The sequence below is a fragment of the Nicotiana attenuata genome, chromosome 8, assembly GCF_001879085.1.
Source record: "Nicotiana attenuata strain UT chromosome 8, NIATTr2, whole genome shotgun sequence".
Classification (NCBI taxonomy): Eukaryota; Viridiplantae; Streptophyta; class Magnoliopsida; order Solanales; family Solanaceae; genus Nicotiana; species Nicotiana attenuata.
In genome coordinates, this window is record NC_031996.1 from 8,699,400 (window position 1) to 8,707,536 (window position 8,137).

Consider the following 8,137-nt stretch of genomic DNA (forward strand, 5'->3'; position numbering starts at 1 on the left):
TGTTGTTGAGGAAGACTGCACATAGGAATATTTTTTGCCAATAATTCCCTCAATTCAATCCGTGAGGACAAGGATTTTCTCAAGCGGGGAGTATTGATACGAGTTCATTGTCAGTGATATCCTATTTTAGTTACAAATTCTGTATTGTTAGGGGAGAGATTAACCATTGTAATTAGCTAATAGTTAGTTGGTAGTTAATTGGCATGTGCAGCACATGGCCGTTAGTGAGGTTGTTAGTAAAGTTGTTAGGAAGTTAGTTATCACTAACTTTTGGAATCTTCCTTCCCTCTGAAGTTCTCTATATACATAGCAGAGATCCAGGTGTAAGAGGGCATTCTGAATTAAAGCAATAAGAATTTGATCTCACAACTCTTCTCTGTTCTAATTCTTCTCATTCTTCTTCGAGCTCAACTGTTCAGGAGCAATTCTTTATTTTTGTTCCTTAGGTTAAGCTTAGCCTCTTTCTAATTTTGTGTGCTCGTATCATAATTTGATAAAATTGAAAGAAAAAAATAAGAAGAAGCAATTCGACAGATTAAAATCCAATATGTTATTACATAAACGATTCAGATTTGGATAAATTCAAACTTGTGTTACAAGAAAGCTTAAAAAACCATTATCGATATATTTATTTTAATTTGAAAGAAACGTTTTGGGGAAAAACATAGTTAAACAAGTTTATTAAGAGAAAATGACAGCTTAAGGTCTTTTCATATCACTTTAAAAAAATTTAAAAAATCTGGTTTATAATACCTTTATGTATTTCTCAATATACAATACGTATGTTATTTTTGTAACAAGGAAAAAAATAATGAAGTAATTATCAGAATCACTGTAGAAATTGAGTAGTTCTGTAGCATTGACAATTAAACAGATTACTATGATAAGACAAGTTAGAACCAATTTTCTTCTCCTCTATATGTAGATCCTCTTTTTTTCTTTTTTTGTTTAAACGTAAATTTATACTAGAAATCAAATAGTAATTCTTTGGGAATCCCAATTAATACTCCATCTGGAGGTAAATACAACAACAACTACGTCTCAGTCTCAAACAAGTTAGAAGCGGCTCTGTATCCACTAGAAGGTGAATATATAGTTTTATTCTTTAAATCGTAAAGGATCTTCAAGTTCCCTAGAGCTTAATAATTGGAGACACGCTAATAGGGCTTCTTACAGTGTGATTTACATTCACTTCAACCCAAGTGATTGACCCATAATTAACACTAAACTTCTCATCACCTCTATATCGAATAGTCAAACTATAGCTCTTCTTCTCATATTTTTTTCCCAAAGGCTAAAACTTGTGGGGACACTGAGATCCTGGCGTTCCTGGGTTCTTCCACTTTTGCAGTATATTTAGTTGCACCTGAACCAACATTTGTAAATGTCCTTATAAATTTCTTGACCAACCAAGGATTATTTTTCCTGTCAGAGTTAAACTCATATAGGGCAATAAATGATGGGTAATTGAGATCAGCTGATGGATTTGAGCAGTTGTGGTTGGTTGATGATCTTGGAATAATCTTGAATTGCTCTTCTGTGAAATTCAGAGAGCATAGAAGATTTACGTAATCTTGCGGAGAGGCATCATACACTAGGTCGGGGTCAAGTGCTCGGTTTGGATCAACGTGCGCGACTCCCATGTCTAATGGTATGGCTGGTTTGTTGGTATCAGAGGCGATGATTTGGTTTTGAGTGTTATCCAAAAGGTTGGCAATGGTCATCACTGCAGACCTAATTGCTCCACTCGGGGTGTAGAGATTTTAACATGGCAGCAATTCCAGATGCACGAGGACATGCCATGGATGTGCCTGATTCAACAATGTAGTCACTTTCCAAATCCATATTATGACCAACACGAGTTGCGAATTTATTAGGCAGCCAGGCACCCACAATTAGTACACCTGGTGCAGTTAAATCAGGCCTCGCGATTCCAAGATAGCTTCAAGAGGGTCCTCTACTGGATGATAAGGCTAGTTTGGGCGCATGCTTGACATCCACGTATGTTTCTTGAAAACTTATGGTCACCATAGGGTGCTCAATGCTTGTGGCATAATCGATCACTTGCTTACCTTCCTTTGGGATGATCACAACTCCAGGGATCAAAAACTTTTTGGAAGTGAGTGTTCTTGGATTGGAAGAAATGAAGATAGCTGCCTAAAATCCAGCCTCCGTTACACAGCGCATTTGAAAGAAAAATTCATCTGTAACATCAAAGAACAATTCCTCTGGACCTTCACAAATTATGACGCTAAGTTCAACCAAGAAAACTTGGGACAACAATTCAGTTGTATTGTAAGAAGAGAGGGTCTTTTTATATGTTAAGTGTTATATAGCAATTATATAGATATAAAATATGGGAGTAGAAGCTATTAAAGTCATTAGTAGTTGGTTAAGGAGTTAGAAAAGTTAGTTACGACAGTTAGCTATAGAGCAAGGATATATATGCTATCAGTGAAGAATTGTAATAGTTAGTCTGATTTACACATTTCTTCTATTAATAATATCTTCTTCTCTCTTCTCTTATCTTCCTAATTTAATTTGACGTAACTCTGTTCAAGGATTGATTCTTCCACCCTAATCCTTTAGGACTGCATAACCGAGTTCTTCATTGAGCTCACTTCATTGGTATCAGACCTCTCATAGAGCTGCTGAAAAAAGTTCAAGTGGACTGGAGAAGCCACAGAAGCTTTCCTGAAACTGAAGCAGGCTATGAGCACTACACCTGTATTGGCTCTACCAAACTTCTCTTTGGAGTTTGTCATAGAAGTTGATGCATGTGGGTTAGGTATTGGAGTTGTTCTGATGCAGGATGAGCACCTCTAGGCCTATATGAGCAAGGCCCTTAGCACCAAACATCAACAACTATCAGTATATGAGAAGGAAATGATGGTTGTAGTTATTGCTATTGATAAATGGAGACCTTATTTGATTGAGAGGCATTTTGTTATTAAAACAGACCACCAGAGCCTCAAATATTTGATGGAACAAAGAATCTCCACTCCAAGCCAACAAAAGTGGCTGGCCAAATTGATGGGATATAATTACTCTATTGTGTATAAGAAAGGAAAAGAGAACATTGTAGTTGATGCACTATCCAAGTGCCATGTGCAAGAAGCTCAACTACAGATATTGACCACAATCACCTCTGATTTCTTACTAAGGATTCGAGAGTCATACAAAGGGGATCCACACCTAGAGAAATTGCTAGCTCAACTTCAAGAAGATCCTCTCTCTAATCCATTTTACATGCTACAAGAGCGTGTACTCTATAGAAAAGGGAAAATAGTGGTAGGATTTGATCCCATTTGGCGAAAGGAAATATTGCAATTCTCATATGATTCAGCTATGGGTGGCCACTCTGGGATGGCTGCTACCTTGTTCAGGATCAACAGAGTGTACTACTGCGCCAAGATGAAACAGGATGTCTACAAGCATGTTCGAAACTATGAGGTATGCCAAAATGCAAAAGGGAAAATGTCAGCTATCCAAGGCTCCTACAACCTCTTCCAATACCTGAGAAAGTTTGGCAAGACATTAGTCTAGACTTCATTGAGGGACTTCCCAAATCTCATTAGAAATCAGTCATATAAGTGGTGGTGGATAGACTGAGCAAGTATGCTCACTTTATTGGATTAGCACATCCTTAAACTGCTTCTAAGGTTGCCCAAGTCTTTCTTGACAATATTTACAAGCTCCATGGTCTACCTCAAACAATAGTGAGTGACAGGGATATCATTTTTCTGAGCAAATTTTGGCAGGCTCTATTTGAGACACATGGAGTACAGTTGCACCACTCTATTGCCTATCATCTCCCATCTAATGGACAAACAGAGGTGGTGAACAAGTGTGGAAGGATACCTCAGATGCATGTGTAATGATCGACCTAAAGAATGGCTACAATGGCTACCCCTTGCAGAATGGTGGTATAATACAAATTATCACACTGCTATCAAAATGACTTATTTTGAAGTTCTTTATGGGCAGAAGCCACCTACTCACATGCCTTACGTAGCTCATACCTCTATGGTAGATCAGGTGGATAGAAGCCTACAACCTAGAGAAGCTACCATACGACTTCTCAAACACCATTTACAGTTGGCTCAATGTAGAATGAAGGCACATGGAGACAAGAAGAGAACTCCCAGGTAGGGTTGTTCATGGTTCGGTTTGGATCGGTTTTTCCCTAAAAAGAAACCAAACCAAGTAAGTCGATTTTTCAAATATTAGAACCAAACCAAACCAATTAAGTTGGTTTTTTCTCGATTCGGTTTATGTCGTTTTTTCGGTTTTTTCGGTTATTTGTCGGTTTTTTCTTAAATATAAGACATACACTACCAAACACACATTCCGGAGACCACATTTTCAACGTAACACCATCAAATCAATTGCCCTTCGAGAAATCTATTATTTACCAAGATATATTGATGATAATTGAATCAAATAGTGATGAATAATTTAAGGACTCAATTAAAAATATATTATTTCTAACATGAAATGGATTCTTACACTTAACAAAGAAAACTACCAATCAAACTAGAATGTAAAGGTAAAGAACTATACTAAAAGTGCAAACTATTAACATTTACCATTAAATTTTTGAAACTTTATATAAAAATATACATATATATAGGTGTAATGATAAATTTGAAATAGCTCTTCCTATAGTCGGTTTGGTTCGGTTTTTTTCTGATTAAAACCAAAACCAAACCAAATTTGATCGGTTTTTAAAATTCAAAACCAAAACCAAACCAAAAAGTATCGATTTGTTTGGTCGGTTTGATTTGGTTTTCGGTTTGGTTCGATTTTTCGGATTTTTATGAACACCCCTACTCCCAGGACTTTTGATGTTGGTGATATGGTTTTCGTGAGACTTCAACCTTACATGCAAATATCTCTCAAAGGTCACTCCTATCATAAGCTCAGTCCCAAGTACTTTGGCCCTTTCAAGGTTCTAAAGCAGGTGGACAATGTAGCTTATCAGCTAGACCTTCCCCCTCAAGCCAAAATTCATCACACATTTCATGCTTCACAACTGAAGAAACATGCTAGCACTGCTACTATGATTCCAGATTTACCAATCTCATTATCACCTCATGGATGCATTGTTTTGGAACTTGAGGCCATTTGGAGGAGAGGAGAATTACTAAGTGGGCACCAGATCACCCAGGTCCTTGTGAAATGGTTTAACTGTCCTAAGGAGGATAGTACATGGATGGATCTTCGCATGTTACAACAACAATTTCCTCACTTTAGTCCTTGAGGACAAGGACTTTTTCAGAGGGGGGAAACTTGTTATATAGCAATTGTATAGATATATAATATGGGAATAGAAGTTGTTAAAGCTGTTAGTAGTTGGTTAAGGAGTTAGAAAAGTTAGTTATGGCAGTTAGCTACAGAGCAAGGGTATATACGCTATTAGTGAAGAAATGTAATAGTTAGTTTGATTTACACATTTCTTCTATCAATAATATCTTCTTCTCTCTTCTCTTATCTTCCTAATTCAATTTGACGCAACTCTGTTCAAGGATTGATTCTTCCACCCCAATCCTTTAGGACTGCGTAACTGAGTTCTTCATTGAGCTCGCTTCATTAAGATTGAATTCTTGACAAGTGCACTCAAAGGAAACAAACTCCAACCCCTAATTTTTTGCATGTTGCCTAGAGTCAAAGTCCCAGCATATCCGAAGTACGAAACGCCTTGGACATCATCTCCTGCAGCAATTGAAGCTACATGTGTGCCGTGACCATTAGAGTCCCGTGCAGAATTCATGGCAATTTTTGCACCAAGATTAGCAGCTAAAGCTCCCTTGTTGAAATAATTAACCCCAATGAGTTTTCTGTAACATAATGGAGAGTTGAAATCAGTGCGTTCCCTACAAGTTCCCTTCCATCTTTTTGGGATTTCAGGAATTCGTCCCTAAAGCTAGGCGATTCGGGCCGTGTCAACAACACCAATGATCACATCTTGGCCAAAATTAGAAGCTGGCCACAGACCAGAGGAAGGATTGAGCTTTAAAAAACTCAAGGGTATGTGTAGTGTGGAGTTCAATGGGTATGTCTTTGTAAGCTGAAACATATCCTGGAGACTTTTCCAAAGCTTCTAGTTCATCTTTGGACAAAACAGCACTGAAGCCATGAAATACATTATCATAAGAATAAAGAAGCTTTGGCCAGTAGAAGAATCAGCAATTTTTATGGAACCAATGGTGGATGAGTGCCACTGATGGTAACTAGTAAAGACATTAGGCAAGAAAGACTTGTCCAAGTGGACAATGTATGTCGTGTTTAACCAAAAAATGGAATTTTAGTCAAAGCTAGAATTTAGAAGAACTCGGGTTACTGATAATCAAGGAAATGAATAAAAGAAAATAATTCTGAGTAGCAATATAATAATTAAGAAAAACAAATGATACCAATGTATATTTCAATAGCCTTTTCTGTCCCCTACAACTGATCATATCTCCTTTTTATAGGTACCTTTGAAAATGTACGTTATTCCCAAATCATAATGAGGCTATTATGAATAATTAAAGACATTGAATGCTATGTTACACAATCATTACATTGAATATATATATTCCTTAACGGACTCAGCATTTAATACTCATTAAATGCTGTATGTGCACTCTTTTTTATAACCAGATTCATTCCTTCTTATGCCCGGATATAAATGATTTAAATAGGTACGGGCGCCGTGCTACTTATCTGATGTCCCGTGCCTCTTCCTCCTTCTTTGCTCGTGTCTGTTTTACAATTCTTGAATCGTGTCTAATTGTGATTCATTGACCATTTGACCAATCCACGTGTCCTGACACGTCACCATATATATAAAATACAATTTTTCCCAATACGTGTCGTTTTCTCTGCCAAAACAAAAAGAGGAGCTAAGAGAAAGAAGAAAACAAGATAGTTATGCCACTCCATTGTAGATTTTTCTTTTGTTGATTCCTTTTTCTCTTATGTGCATGATTTAATAGAATCGACATACTCTATTCCTCTGTTCCTCAACAAGTAGCATTTAAAAGGTCCAGAGCTACAATTCCTAGTCAAAAAAGACTCGTTCGACAGCGTCATCAATATTTAGAAAAGACAAAGTAAAATCCTTTTAAGCACTTCATATCTATCTGCTGAAGTAATATCTTTTACTATAAAGGAACAAGGAGGAGAACATATAAAAATTAAGTATACTTATCATGCCAACAACAAACGCATTTTAGACCTCTTTTCTGTCACTTCCTATTTCAGATAAGAACTCAACAAAGTTCTTGACGTATCGTTTTGCATAACTCAGTTCAACCTCCAAATACACAACAAAATCTAGAGTTTAAGTGTTCAGAATAGACGTGATCTATTATTGTTCAGAATAGACGTGATCTATTATTATAGATATACATTGTTGCCGGTCGACAAAGCCGTATACGGTAAAATCATGTGCCCCCAATTTTGTGGGCTCGAAGGCTCACATCGAGGAACAGAAGGTTCGCATCTAGGAATAGACTCACTATGGACCGAGTGACGAAGGCAGAACACGAGGCTCGAAGATTTAAGTGTTCGAGGAACGTCGGAGCCCAGAGTGACCAACCCCGAGATAATACCGTTATGGGTTTGTAGCAGAATGAGCGAGATTACTGCCACGTCCCCAAGATCATGCCGTAAATTTCGGAATAGATTTGTACGAATCCGTACTAGGCGGTTAGACAGATATCCCAATAAGATTCTTTACTGTAAATAGAAATGTACCTTATTTAGGGTTCCCCTATTATATACAGGGGAAACCAATCATTTGTAAGAATCATCAATCATTGGCAAAGAATATACTATCTTACTTTATCGCTCATATTTCATCATAATTGTCTCTCAGCTCCTTTATCTTTATTTTACTGTTCTTGTTCTTGTTGACCATCCTCGAAGCCATCACAGCTCGAGGTCAAGGCTTGCTTAAACACTGGTTTGGTTCAACTTACTTTCATCATTTACACTTCAGATTTTCTGGTTATTAATTAGTATTGAATTAAGTCAGATATCTTTAAAACCATAAACAAGTTTAATTGTTACTCGTATTTTCGAGGTAAACAGTTTGCCGCTCACCGTGGGGCTAAAGATAATAGTGGTTGTTTCGGTACTTATTCTGATA

At 37.1% G+C, this 8,137-nt stretch overlaps 1 pseudogene; it reads right to left on the reverse strand.

Moving 5' to 3' along the window:
• On the reverse strand, window positions 1,124-6,292 carry LOC109231467 (annotated as a pseudogene).